General features: G+C 42.7%; 1 protein-coding gene across 2 annotated transcripts in view; it reads right to left on the bottom strand.

The window, feature by feature from the left end:
* The window catches only part of LOC124190467 (potassium/sodium hyperpolarization-activated cyclic nucleotide-gated channel 2-like), a 39,033-nt gene extending 37,680 nt beyond the window's left edge, over positions 1–1,353 (bottom strand). For both annotated transcript variants that reach the window (XM_046583117.1, XM_046583118.1), the window contains exon 1: positions 83–1,353. The gene's annotated coding sequence lies outside the window, so the exon portion shown is untranslated. The remainder of the gene's footprint in view (positions 1–82) is intronic.
* Positions 1,354–15,469: the final 14,116 nt, after the last annotated feature.

Genomic DNA, 15,469 nt, shown 5'->3' with positions numbered 1-15,469 from the left:
AAGGTCCTCAACAATGGCCAGCAACAGACTGGACCCTTAAATCATCGTATAGGGTCAAAGATGAGGTAAACATTCGACTTACGGTGATGTGTCAAGTTGGAAATAGATTCGGTGGTCAATCAGCGGGGAAAAGATGACGAACTCTGCGCTACTGCTGACGCTGCTGCGTATAGTTGTGTGATGTTTATGAAGGGTAGAGCAGGATCCTCGCAGGTTATGTTTACGTCATGGTGGCGGGATATATTCAGCGCACAACGCAACAACAACACACAGCACAGACACCTGGCGTCGAAATATATATACGGTGGGGCTGATGCGGACCCTGGACTGGACTGGGCTATTAGAGCGTCGTGATAGAGAGCAGCCAATCGGTCAATGGCCAGCGCACTCTCCAAACAGCGCGCACAAGTTGGCCAGAAAACCGCTGGTCACAACACTCTCACTCACAATATAAGTCTTTCGACCTCCCGCTGATGTGTCTGCTGCTCTTCTTTTGCCAAAAAGACTGGCCAGCAGGAAAATAACAATTGAAGATGGGCCTATTTGACGTACATCTAAGAAATGGACCGGTAGGAGTTTGAAAGCACCGCCGCACACACACAAACACCGAACGAACTAAAAAACCGTCAGCACACGATTGAAAACGAATTTCTTATTTTCCCTGCTGGAAGTCGGATGGAGGATCGTTCAATAAATACTTTGGGGGCGGAGGGGAGTCTAAGACAGCAACAACAACAAACCGGAAGCAGCGAGAGAGAGAGAACAAAGTGCTGGGAAGAAAAGAAGGAAGCAGCAGGAGCAGAACAAGTGTTGTTGTTGTTGTTGTGCTGCTGTCCTGGCCAGCCGATAAATAAGTGGTCGAATTTGTTCACGAGTGATTTGATGCCAAAAAAACCCACACCGAAGAGCTGCGGGCAGGCGGTAAAATTTAGCGACGAGGGAGGTACAGGAGCGAGCAGACGAGGGACGAAGAAGAAGAGAGAGCTTGACGGGCTTGGTACTTGCCGCACCAAGGCCCCGACATCGTCTAAAAGTTCCGCTTACAGGACGCACAGAGAAGAAGAAGACGAAGAAGAAGAAGACTCAACCGCTGTGCTGAGGGACTGGTGTGAGCGCGGGACCAGCAGCAGCCGCGTCAAGACCGGGCGGAGAGAGCGAAGCAAGAGAGCGAATGGAAAGGACTTGAGCCGCGCCGGGGCCCGTCTGCTGATGGCTGGCGTGTGTATACCAGTATGGCTCTTCTAAGTCTGATGTATATACGCTATATAGCTTACGCGGATGGACGAATGGGATAGGAGCAGCTAAAGAGGAGGTGGTGGCGACGGGATCGACTCGCCGAGGGGTTGGAACACAACAGAACCCAGCACATCACGCACACGCATCACGACAGGCTTTCCGTCCTACCAACACACACGCGTATGTGTACATGCCCAGCCGTCTGCTGGTCGCCCATCTGTCAATCTGTACAAGTCCTCTCTCTAATTCGGTAATTTGATTAAAAGAAAAGGGGAGGGGAAATCAAGTAGAAAAGTCTCAAATATATCAAATGTGGGAAAAAGTGTTGCGCATTGCCTATATTCTCAATCTCAAGTGGTCCATCAGCATTCACAGGATTCTATATGTACCCCCCAAAAGGTTTAATGGCCGGGAAAGACAAAAGAATATGCCTTCCAGAAAAAAAAAATAATAACAGCCAACCGCACTTGAAGATATAGATAGAGAGAGAGATGAGAGCGCGTGCCGGCTTTTTTCTATGTTGTATATTCTTTTTCCGCTTTCGTTTTCTTATTTCCTTCAGCTCTTTATTGCACTTTTGGTTATATTTATTTCTCTCCTTTGCGTCTTTTCTTATTGCCCGCCTTTCTTCTTCTTCTCTACCACAGTTGGATGCCGTTGTCTGTGTGTGTCTGTGTCTATAGTGCACCAGTATAGTATAGATATGGGCTGCTGTATACAACTCTTCTTGGTCTGCGCTGGATGGACTTTAGCCACTTTCCAACCAGCGAAAAAAAGTAAAAAAAATAAAATAAAATTACAATTTAGAATTATATGGAATTCTTTTTATTCTCTGCCGATGCCGGGCGAACATATTTGAACGTGTTGGACTCTGTTCAGACCAGCGCTTTGGGATTATTGGACGCCGATAATAAACAAGACGAATGTGCAAAAATGAACAATCACGCGCGCCTTTCCAAACCATTATCAACTCGATGGCGCGGAATGGATTGGCTCACGCATCTCGCCCGCCTATGTATATACGTACATACACATTCACGCCATTAAGTCCGTCCCGAGCCTCACCCCGCCCACAGGGAAGCAACGCTGAATGGAATTGAATAATAAAAAAGAAAAAAAAAAAGAAAATCAGAGGGGGGCCGCGCGGTATAGATAAGAAAACATCAATCAACCAAAAAGGACGGGGAAAAAAAAGAGCGCGCTTCTGGGGAGGGTTTAAACATGTAATTAATGCAGACGTATCTAACAACACCCGCAGCATATATATATAATAATAGTCGATCGGTTGACATTTTTTCCTGACACGTTACCCCGCACAGAGCAGCAGGAGCTATTCGTTCTATTATCCTTTTCTAAAGATAAGCGAAGAAGAAGAAGAAGAAGAAGAGGGAGGGCGGTTTGACGCAATGCCAAGTGAAGAACCCCGGCGAGCAGTCCAAGTATTAAAAGACCATTAGTGCACTAGAGCCGCCGCTCTCTTGTATATATGTGCTGCTGCTGTGTCTGTTGCCTTTTGCCCAACCAAGCCCCTCATCGGCGTCATTCATTCATTCAGCTCTACACACACACACACACACACACAAAAGCGCAGCAAGATGTCGGGGGGCATCGGATTGGAAAGGCAAAAGAGAGAAGGGAAGAGCAGAGAGAGAGATAGATATATTCGGTAATGGACGAGTTTGTTTTGTGTTTTTCTACGTACGTCTCGGATTTGTTTTTCTATCGTTCTCGCTCGCCCGCCATGTTGTTATTTGCTTTCGCTTGTATTTAAGGTTGTTCTCCTGCTATATATAATGTTTCTTTTTTTCCGGTGGGCAATAAGACCCTTTTTATATATATTATTCCCGGCTCTTTTTATTATTTTCTTTAATAATGTTGTTGTTGTTGTTGTTACCCGAAAACGTCAGAGGTTAGACTACATGTTGTTGTTTTTTTTTGTAGCTAGACCCTTTTGCGGAGGGGCTTCCTTGAATCGAACGAACAAACAACAACAAAAGATGTCAACAGGAGGAGGACGTCATAGGTCGGACTTGTTTTTCCCGCGTTGATGGCGGCCCAATTCTATACACAGCCCAAGTCATATCCGTTAGTGTTGGCCGTGGGGGTTATATTCGATGATGGTCTTTTGTGCAGCAGTTTAGATCTTTGATGGTTGTTTGTCGATTTGTCATCAACCGGTAGTGCTGCTGTGTCGCCCGGACATCTCACTCGACTGGACTCGACTGCTGGCCGCGGATGGATCGATCGCCACATCGATCCAACACCCACAGTTGCACACAGCACACAGCACACACACATGTCTATAAGCGACGTCTAAATCCCTTACAATTCCGCATTCAACGTCAAATAAAGGCCCCGCCGTCGCTTCGGCTCTCTCTCTCCCCCGAGTCACTTGGACACAACACCTTCCTTTCTATATACAACATCGGCCAGCTATATAGCAGTACTAAATAGTATAGCTACAGCGCAGCACAGAGCTACTATATAAATGGCATAAAAGGCAGCGCGCGGTGGCACGGTGATGGCCGGTTTATTCACGTAACACACAGCACAGCAAACAGCACAGCAAAGAGTTGAGTGACTGCGCTCTTTGTATAATAATACACGTCTGACTCTGATAATACGCACACACACCAACCCCGAGTGGCTCTTTAGCGGTTTGAACAGGCGTGTTCTATAAGACTACTGGCTATGCCACTATATAGGCAAGGACACATACAGCATTATGCGGAAAACCTATTAGTAACCTACGGCGTCACATTCGGTTAAACGACTTGGCAATCTCTTGCGTCACCTAATACCGCGGGACTATGGGCCCGGCCAGAAGAAGAGAAAAGATATTAGACAAATGAGTAATGAAACTCTCAAGTATTTACACAGACAGGAAAAGGAGGACCTTTGCCGGGTTTTTCTTTTTATTATTATTTGCACGAGAGAGAGAGAGGGCTGCGCACTTGTAATAGATGCGAGGGCGCGGGGAGATGATCGTATTGTAAAATTAAAATCATTGGATAAATACCAATTCATTCGGAGATATTATAGCGGCAAATTTTTGATATTTCAAATTTCCCGCCCAATCTAAAAGCTGCTTCGCCAAACAACGGCCGGTCAGCCGCGTGTGTTTCATCCGGGATAACAATACATTGAGGAATATTACCAGGCTCTAGTAGTTAACTCGTGAATATTGCTAATGAACATTGACCCCTTACATAACGTTTTTTGTAAATTACTATCACTATAAGTATAGGTCCAATGGACAGACATTGGGAATGGGGTCTATGCATATACTTCACAACTCAAGTTACAGTTGGTAATGGATTCATTTACAGGTTAATTTTGATTGTGGGTCATGGATCTGATCTGATCACATTCCGAACATGTTCGTATATTATTGATTCTAGGAAGAAGAGGATCTTGAATTACCTCTTTTCGGGGTATTCGCTTGAACCACTTGACCTCTTGAATCTGTAATGTCACGGAATATGTAAGAAATGGAGTCATTTCAGTAAGAAATTTAATGAAAAAAGAAAACTGCCCTGCATATGTTGAAATACGATTGGATATTATGTATAGCATGGGAGGAGCGCTTGAAATTGGTGCAATATCGCAATAATGTGAGACTGCATGTTATTTGTTAGAAATAGCAATGCATTCGACATTAAAGTGGAATGCTCATTATAAACATTCACGAATTATAGGGCTGTTCGACATCTATTTTAACATTTTTTTTTCCATCGTCTGGCTTATAGCAGTCAATTTAACTTTTCGCCTGCTATAAGAGCCTTAGGCATTGCGCCTGGTTTTGTCTGGGCTATTACATAACCATCCTATTATTATGCGAAGCTGTGAAAGCAGGCGTATAAATATAGATATGTATTACGTATATGACGACCCCATTTCATCATCGCGTATAGGCCTATATATGTATAGAAGAGCGACGCTGCTGTGGCATTGTTATGAACATTGAATTTCAAGTCTCTGCGGAGCACAGCGGGAAACTTTATCACCTTTTGTGTTCCCTTTTTATTTGTTTTTGTTTCTTTATGGCCTCTGATTTTTTCGTAGCCGCCCATCGTCTCATATAAGAGCGCGCGCTACGGCGGGGCTGTTAGCTATATAGTTTTAAATGGGAGTTTGATCAACACTGTGCGTAATACACACATTTCTTTATGGGCCTTATATAATATTCATCTGAGATGCCGTTTTTTTTTTCATTTAAATACACAAGCCCTGCTCTCTCTCTCTCTCTCTCTCTACCGTGTGTGTAATCTATAGACGTGGTGATATTGATTTAGGAATTAATTTTGGTAAAATATAGAACAGCATCTTCTCTCAATCATTTTTTTTTTAACAAATTTTTCTTTTCTATTTATATTCGTATTTTTTTTTTCTTTTTTTAGGGAATGATTGAATTTCAATGGTTGACGACGCTTCTTCAATTATTTGCCGTGCTCGGCAAAAAACCCGCGTCAACCGTTCAAATCGTAATTAACCTCCCGGCGTCCCGGGTCTCCCCCGCCGTCTTGGAATAGGAAAAAAAATGTTTAACAAATTGTATTTTTCTTTTTCCCCTTTTTTTTGAGTCTGGAAGAAAAACTTAAAAGCGCTAAAGATGTTTCTCCATCTCGGCCGAGGGTGCGCAACTATTATATAGAAATACTATGCACGGTAGATTTTATTTCATTTTCTTTTTTTTTAAATGAAAAAAGGGACGGGTTCCATTGGTGGGAATCCCTGCGCCGGATAGGAAGAAAGAGACAGGCAGACAAGATGTGTCCATATATTATCAATGTATGGAAAAAGAAATAAGAAAAAAAAAAGAGAAGAGAAAACTCATCACCATAAATAACGAGATGCTCCATAATGCTGCGTGGGATGCTGCTCAATTCAAAAGACTCGATCGCCGGCCCCGGCCGTTCGTAAAGATATGCTCAAAAATGGAGATGTGAGATAAAGGTAAATAATTCGATGTTTTTTTTTCCTACTCTTCCGGATAGGTATATACGTATTCCTATGCGCTTGAATAACTAATGAGAACAAAGAATGATGTTATTGTGGCCAAACGTATACACATGTCAAGATCGAAACAACTAAATGTATAGTATATAATAACTACGTAGTACTGTATATAGCTATCTAAAGATAAATCATGTCTCCCAATAATACACAATGTCCGCCTCCGTTCAACCTGCTGAAATCAAAGCTATAGATACGCAACCAATAGAAATACTACTATAGGCGCGGGCTATGCTTATATCATTTTCTGTAAATATATATCGAAGGCCAAGAAAGATGAGATGAACGAAAAAAAAATAATATCTATAGAAAAGAAAACAATATTCCCGCGGTCCGTATACATAGATATAGAGTATATACTCTCGGGTGGAAAAGAGAGAAAACGGGGAGCCGGCGAAATATAGGTTCCCTATTGAGATAAATACGCGCGGTCTATATAGATGTCGATGTATAAATATTACATCGAGATGGGATAGACATTTCATAATAGAGAAAGAGAGAGTCTATATATACGTAGAGAGTCTCGATATTGTTCAGTAACGGCCTAGAGACTGTTCTAGCCAAACCATTGGCTATGTAATCGATCTGCCGCTCGCTGTTTCTCGCTCTTATTCGCCATGTCTCGCTCTCTTTTGTAACTTGTTCTTTCGTTTTCATATCGAGTCTAGCTAGCTAGTCTGTGCTGTGTCTGTGTGAGAGAGAGAACTATATAGCTCTGGCTGATGCTATTGGCTTGCATCTCTCGCCTTTTTCTTTTGCCTTCGCTTGGCTCGTTTCGTTCGCTCGTTTTTCAATCGATCGATCCACTCTCTCGATCCCCCGCGCTCTTATTCTCTCCCCCACCCATCAGACGATTCGCACAGCAGCCAAAGTAGAGTGGAGAGCGATAGCGGATTGATTCTACTCCATATAACTCCATTTTCTTTTTCTAAAAAAAGATTTTCATAGCTGCTGCTGCTGTATAGCTTTAAGGTATATTTCCGTATAATATTATACAGCCGCTCCGAGTCTTACACGTCTTACAGACGCCATAAGCGAATGAATGAAAAAAGTCCAAAAAACTTGCACGCAATTATTTTCGTGCAAGGCCCCGCCCAACCTTATGATGACCGCCTATTTTGTGTGTGCCCCCATCTTCTACACACTACAAACAGCCTGGTCGTCTGCTGGCTGCTGCTCGCGTTAGATCCTCGGTCCGCCGCTAATAGATATATAGAGAGCAGAATCGAGAGGGAAATAAGGGATCCTGTTGTCGCCTGATGCTTATGCTATGGCTGCTGCTGTGTGCCAATCGATTCTGATGTGCTGTGGCGTTTCTCTCTAAACGTGATGGGTCGGCACATTATATCATCGGCGCAGAGAAGAGAGAGAAAGAGAGAGAGACGAAAGATGAAAGAGATCAGCTCTAGACCCCTCCTGTGTTTTTAGAGAGAAGAACGTCTATATAATATAAATCTGTGACAATGCTGCTGCGAGGGGGAAACCAGGAGCGACCGACCCACACAGCTGCAGCATATCCCATATCCTGATGATGATTGCTGTTCTGGCATGTCGCCTCCATCCGCCCGTCTCTCTCTCTCTCTATACTAATTATGAATCTCTCCTCCATGAAATGTTATCCAAGAAGCTATAGAGAACGAGATCCTTGCAACGGTGTATTTATATTATCTAGGCCTTCCTAGATATAGGCAGGAGGAGGATTTTTAAAAGGTTCAAGTCATAATATATATCTATACAGTCTGCTCATATGTCAAACGCGCATGTATAGATATTAGAAAATAGAGCGCGGGATACATGTTGTGTGTGCACTCTATGCAACGGTGGTCTGTTGTGTTCAACGGAGGCAGCACAGGCATATGTTCGTTGATATTTAGTTTTGCCGGGATGATTCGGGTGGCAGGGCATTATTGATCGAGGTGTGTCTATACTCTTCCCCGTGTCTCTCTTGTATATGCACGTCTATGATATTAGTACTATAACCAGACACAGCACAAAGAGAGGTGGCACTAAATGCGCACACATTTACCATCAGAAGAACCGAGGAGAACAGAGAGCAGAGAGAGAGAAAGTGCTGGGTGGCATTAACGGCCGTAAGTTCGTGAGGTACGCAACGAGCGTGATGGACGACGGTTATTGGTCCCTAGTTCCCTACCTATAAATATGGGAAACACTAAATATCCTGAATAAATAAAGAAGACTAAATAGCTACTACATAATTCGTCCGGGACAAAAAAATAAATGGCTTAGATAGAAGATGGAACAAAATATAGACTCTATAAGCTTTATACACATTTCCAGCCGCGCAGTGCACGTGCATCATTTTCTTTTTTTTTTTTTTTTTTGGTTGAGGCCAATCGTAAATTCTAAAAAAAAAGAAGAGGATGTACACAGCAGTTTGCCTCTAAAATCTGCATAGAGAGGAATCAGCAGAAAGGGCGTTTTTCTTTTTATTACGTATAAGTCTGTCCTTTACTCCATTGATGCTATACAAAAGGAAGGAAAGTGTGGGGGAGGAAAGGTTGAAGGGGTTGTCGATAGTATGCAGTCTTAAGCCTATATATACTACCACGTAAATACAGGAGATATCTCTCTAAATATTTCTTATATACCATGTGCGGAAGATTGTGTTGTTATATATATTTCCCTTTGCCCTTTGATTCTCCTGGCCACTGAAATATCCCTGTCGTCGTCGTCGGGTTGAAAAAGAAGAAGAAGAAAAAAGCGAATCAACGGACTGTGCTGGAACGGTGCCAACCAATCGTTGGCAAACATCTCATCGAAAAGCATTGTGTCGTTGTCGGTCCTCGCATTCTCGCATATGAGATAGACGGTTATTCTCTAGCTCCTTTTTTTCTCCTTATATGGCCAACCCTTTACTCCCTCCACCCACCCCAACCCACCCATATTGTGTATAGATATATACCCCCGGCCCGGATGCCATCAGCATCACCGTCGTGCTGCTGCTGCTCGGCGCTTTCCCCGTCAAATATGTAAGGATCGAAGCTGCTGCTGGGAAGAGAAGCCTCGTCTCTCTCCTTCTTCCATTTCTCTACGGGGCCACAGTCGAGAAACTTATGTACGACGACAATGTTCCATATACACAGAAGCTCCTCCTTTCTGTTCATGTGTGTAAATTCCTTCTCTCATATATAAATTATATTCTCCGTCCCCAGCAGCAGGAGCAGCAGATAGCTATACACAGACACACAACTCTTATACAAGACAAGTCGGTGATTTGCCTTTTTTTTTTTTGTGTGTTTCCATCTTCTTGCGACTAGCTGCTGCTGGCTCCTCCCGCATTCTCTCGTCCAAGAGTCTAAGCAGCAGCACAGCAGTTCATGCAAAAGTTAATCACAGCTGGCGGTCTTCTCTCCTATTATGCTGAATCGCGCAGCTATACTATAGAGCTCCTTTGGCTGGCTCTTGTATGTGTACTCGCTCTCTCTCTCTCTCTCTTGTTTGCGCTATGCTTCGTTATTATTAATTTCACTACTCTTTTTTGTTTGGTTTCTGCTGCCCCTCCTCCTACTTGAAACTGAACGCTCCAGCGGAAATGGCATGCTCGTCTTAGTTCCTCGGAAAAAATCCACCCCAAAATTGTTGTCGCAGATTTGGCGTGCTGCAAAAGCAGCTGATGGTGCGGGATCTACTTTTTTTTTCTTCTTTTTCTTTTTACCGAGAATGAGAGCTGAGGAGAGGGGGGAGGGTTCGGCTGCCATGTCAAGCTGATTGCTGTTTGGTAATTGAAGATGGTTATATTATAGCCCGTCGTATCTGTAGCCTCCCCGGGCCTCCCCATGACAAAACTCACCCAGACAAAGCCAGGCACAATGCCTCAGGTTCTTCTAGCAGGCGATGGAAACAAATGTTAAAATTGATGTCGAACAGCCCTATAATTCGTGAATGTTCTTAATGAACATTACACTTTCAGGTCGAATGCGTTACCATTCTTTTTGATAAAATTCAGCCTCATATTATTACGAAATTGTACCCATATCAAGCGCTTCCCCCACGCTTTACAGATTAATTGATTGTATTACCATATATTCTAGGCTGTTTTTCATTAATACGTCGACGCTGTAACATCTCCAATCAGGTCATATCTTAGTACTTAAACTGAAGGTTCACGAACAAGTTGATAGCTACTGCCTACTGGAAGCAATGCAACTAAAACCTGGACCCTTCAGTTAATGTATTAGGAAATGATTGGAAGGAGATGAGCCTACGTTCCATACCTGATGAAAAAATTAATCCGTTAATGAATCGATTACCAATTGTAAATAAAGTTGTGAAGTATAGACCATAGACCCTATTACCAGTGCCTGTCTGTTGGACTTATACTTGTAGTGATAGTATTTTACAAAAAACGTTATGTAAGGGGTCAATGTTCGTTAGCAATATTCAAGAGTTAACTACTAGAGGCTAGTAATATTCCTCAATATATTGTTATCCTGGATGAAACACGCGCGGCTGACCGGCCGTTGTTTGGCGAAGCAGCTTTTAGATTGGGCGGGAAATTCGAAATATAAAAAATTCGCCGCTATGATATCTGCTCTGGTTGCCATCCGGAATGAATTGGTATTTATCCAATGATTTTACAATATAATCGTCTCGTTTCCCCGCACCATCGCATCTATAACAAGTGCGCAGCCACAACTCTCTCTCTCTCTCTCGTGCAAATAAAAAAAATAAAAATAAAACCCGGCAAAGGTCCTCCTTTTCCTGTTTGTGTAAATACTCTGAGAGTTTCATTACTCATTTGTCTAATATCTTTTCTCTTCTTCTGGCCGGGCCCATAGCCCCGTGGTATTAGGTGACGCAAGAGATTGCCGAGTCGTATAACCGCATGTGACGCCGATGGTGGATCGAGCGACGGCGGCACAGCAGCGGCGAAGAACTTGTGCCACGCGGTCATCAGCTGACTGCGGTCTTTTATTATTTGAGAGAAGAGATAGGCAACGACGAGTCTGCTGGCTGCTGCTCGCAAAGTCTCCAAACATGGTCTAGTACTATCACGCTATATAATAAACGCCCTCGCTCCTATACATATAAGCAAGCAAAGGGCCTTTATACCTCGTTATTCTTTGGGGCCGGGCGACTGTATATCTCAAGCCTTTAATACGGGCAAAAGGGCTTTTTATTTGATGGGCCGGGCCGTACACACGAAAACGAGTTTGGCGCTCGTTTGTTCTCGCTCGAGTTCCAAACGACGAGAGATGGCCGAGAGAATTCGTTGGCCCATCCACTAGACAACGTATATACGTTACTAGTAGTAGTAGTATAGACGCTAGCAGCTAGCTATATAGAAATAGCAAGAGAAGAGTAGTATTGGAGCTGCCGCTTCTGCTCCTGCCGTCGCTTCTTCTTCTTCTTTTCTGTATTTTATTTTATTTTGCTCCAATGAAAAGAGATGAACGCCAACATGTTATATAGAGTCAAAGCTTCTGAATCCATTCTTCTTCTTTCTCTGTCTCTTTTTTTCCTGGCTGCCTCCCGACTTCTTAGCGACAACAGCCTCAATTTCTCGGAAACCTCTTGAAGTTCAGCATTATTGCCTTAGATATATATACGTACGTATCTATACAGCAGCCTTTCCTTTTTTACGGAGCGAGAGAGAGAGAGAGAGAGTTTTTGGCTGGAATTTATTTGACATATTTGACAAGAGAAATTGAACTGAAAATGATTGAAACACGGATGACCAAGTTTCTCGAAAGAAAGAAATCGGCCGAGGCGACGGCGGCAGCACACACAGTCCAAAACCTAAAGTTATGGATCGTCGCTTGATATATAAGCGACACTGAGACCTTGTTAGAGACTATAGCGAATAGAAGAGGATCCGAAAAATAAATAAATCCCTATATATATTGGGACACGCGAAGCGCACACAGACTTCTGCGGTATATATCGAATAGTATATATATAGTATTGTACACATCAAGAGAATATGATAGTGCATTTGACTGAAAGTATCAACAGCAATGAAATTGCGAGATGAAAAGGGTTTTTCGCATTTGCCCAACACTTTCAACTTTTGTTTTTTGCTTGCTTCACATTATATTATTCATTTTCGTCCGTTCGTAATATGTATAAGTTTATATGCTGCGACACGGTATTATATAGATGTAAACATACTGGGCGGGACCAGCCCCGCTCTCAGCATTTTGTAGCCTATAGCCCATATATATATTCTATACTGTACATAGTATGTATACAGCAATCATAAGAATATGTCAGGTTTTGGGCTTAGTCAGGAATTTCTCTATTTTCGTTCCGACTACATTCGCTGTTGCCGTGATTTACTGGAAAAGCTGATGAAAGGCCATCTGAACAATATATAAAGAGCAAACTATGGAAAGTCGAAATATAAGGAGACGGCGAGGATATATATATTATATGATGATACGTAGAAGGCGAGTACTTATCTGGCACAAGAAGAAGCAACTCTCTTTCTCGAATGGACGTTTTCTTTCTTTTTCGTTTTTTTGCTCTTTCGATTTGTTTCCCGGTCCTCCCCCCGCCGGCTTTTATTATTATTGTTACTATTATTATTATTATTATTATTTTGTTATTTGTGCGATTCGGCCGTCCGTGAAGGCTATAGATGCTATATAGTCTGCCATCTATATATCCAGTCGAAAGCATCCGAACTATACAAGCGTCGCTCCGTATTAGAGATATAAAAAGGCACGGGGACCATTATTGCTCATACTACATCACATCAACCTCTCCCGATCGTCTAACGGTCGAATGCCAGCAGCAGCATCAACCATCGTTCCCCTCTATACTACATATAGCCAGCCAGCAGCCGTTTGCTAATATTTTTATTTATTTATCCATCCTCCGTGTAGGAGGCTATATCTCTACGGCGGTCTGCTGGCGGAGAGAAAGTGTTAGATGAAGCGGAGCAGCAGCTGACATGCTGTTGAACCGTTGCCGGAAAACAAAAAAACAAAAAAAAATCATATAATCCTCGTCGTCGTATCATTATTGAATTAGACACTTTGGCAGACCTACCCATATAACGCATATGGGCAGAGAAGAATTGGCTGGACCGCGCTCGACCGACCGACTAGCGCTAACAAAATATTATGTGATATAACAAATTCTTTAGCTGGATTTATTTAGTCGTCGAATTATTGAAACTATACTGTCGTCACCCAATTTATTTGAACATAGACTGATTGTCTATACTGTAATTCCATTCCAAAATTTAGAAATCCACATAATATAATGAGCGCTCTATGCAATTGAAATGTTGTCCTATTTGAAAATGTACTAGACAAATTCGGCTGTCGCTGAGAGAATGGATGGATTCCCCACCCGAAGTGGAAAGGATATTGAGGCCATCCTATAGCCTAGTTGTCATCTCCGAGTCTTCAAACGCAAACTCTTTCATATAGGTTTTGCTGATTAATCGCCAAAAGTACATAGGGGAGCTCCAAGTGAATATACATCAACCGCTGCATGGTGAGTTGTCGTCGTCGTTAAGTCCCAATCAGTATTATATAGCTAGAGAGAATATATAAGAGAGCTATAGACGACCGAGACCGAGTCCCCACCACGAAAAGCGAGCGAGGGATATGTTTGTCGGGGCTGTCATCAAGGCAAGGGCGGAAAAGACTAGACTCGTTGACTTGATTGCCGGTTATGATGATGACCTCTCATCACGACGACGACGACGATGATTGGCCGCTGCGCTATAGAGTATAGACAAGCGCATACATATATACGTGTTAGCCGCGAGTTATTATTATATGCTGGTATGGTGTGTCCAAAAGATATATACACTCGGCTTGTTTTATCGTTATTATTTAGACCGGATAGATGTTATATGTGTACTGTTTAATTTATTTAGATATAATACCCAGCAGTTATCCACGTAACATAGACTTTGGCTGTATATCTATATGTGAAGTCGATATATAGGTAGTACCTATACATCCATCCGATCCGTCTAGATCTCTCACACAGCGCCGTTAAGGACACCCCGTGTCTATGTGTCGACACTTCCCTTTTTCCATCACGCACTGTTTCCTTTCGTTCCGCCAATTCACTCGATGACTATTACGGCTATATAGACGGTAGTAGTACGTGCTGTGCTGGAGTCGCGAGTACACATTTCACATTTTAGATGGCAGGAGAACAGTCCTGAAGAATCCCCCCATACCGTGTACCATGTTTTCAACGAAGGATGATTGAATAGAGACAGATAACACTTTAGCCACCAGCATCAATATTGGCAATAATCGTTCGACCGGACTCTAGCTATCAAACTATGAAAACTAGATGCTACCGGAAGCCGATCATTCTGGAATATCAAAAGCACGGTTCTACTATAACAAACAAATTTTTCTATCAAACATTTATACAGAATAAAAATTGCAAATGATGCCGACGTCTGTTCAATAATCAATAAATCATTTTCCAACTCTTACATTTTGACTTTAATTTCATATAATGCGGCTCCATAGCGCTATATGCCAATATGCGTGGGTTCTCGTATGTAACAACGATGTGAACAAAGCCGCATCACAGTTAATGTTTTCGCAGTTGATCCGCTGCCGTCATCGGGGTAAAATCTACATACAAAAAGAATCAAATGTTGGAACATTGAAATGACGAACTCGTCACAGCCGTGTATGGCCACTTCGATCACTCATGTTCGTGTCACGAACGAAGGCAGCTAGATATACATGGGCGGAAGGACGACTAGGGTTATTCGATACATTTGCTCGTGCACGCCAAGTAGCCTACCTTCTAATACTATTCGCCGGTCTACCGCGATTCCATCAACAGAGTTTTAAACTTGGCACGCATCGACAACTTTAATGTCGCGAATTGCCTTTTTTTATCTTTTCTCTTGCGGGGAGACCGGGAGAGTGAAGTGAATTGATTTTTATTCGTCTAGATGTACGGTAGATAAAGATGCATCAAAGGTGACTTAAAAAAGTAAAAAATGTGCACGCATTTGAAAGATTCTGTTGGGTTCTTCATGGCTGAATACTCGAAATCACATTGCACTCGTCGCTCCGTGATTTTGCATGACACATTAGCACATGAATTTACCACAGCAAACGCCGTAGTCATGTCAGGTAGTGAGGTGCTCAATTAAAAAATTCTACGATAAAAGCCAAAAGGTCATCTAGCGAGCAAATCAAGCAGCCTCCACGCGCGTGATCCAAACAATTGCAAAAGCCTAAACAAAAACAACTGTCTC

The sequence above is a fragment of the Daphnia pulex genome, chromosome 3 (genome assembly GCF_021134715.1).
Source record: "Daphnia pulex isolate KAP4 chromosome 3, ASM2113471v1".
Lineage (NCBI taxonomy): Eukaryota > Metazoa > Arthropoda > Branchiopoda > Diplostraca > Daphniidae > Daphnia > Daphnia pulex.
Note: the sequence above shows the minus strand (reverse complement) of the source record. Positions and strands in the feature narration are given on the sequence as shown.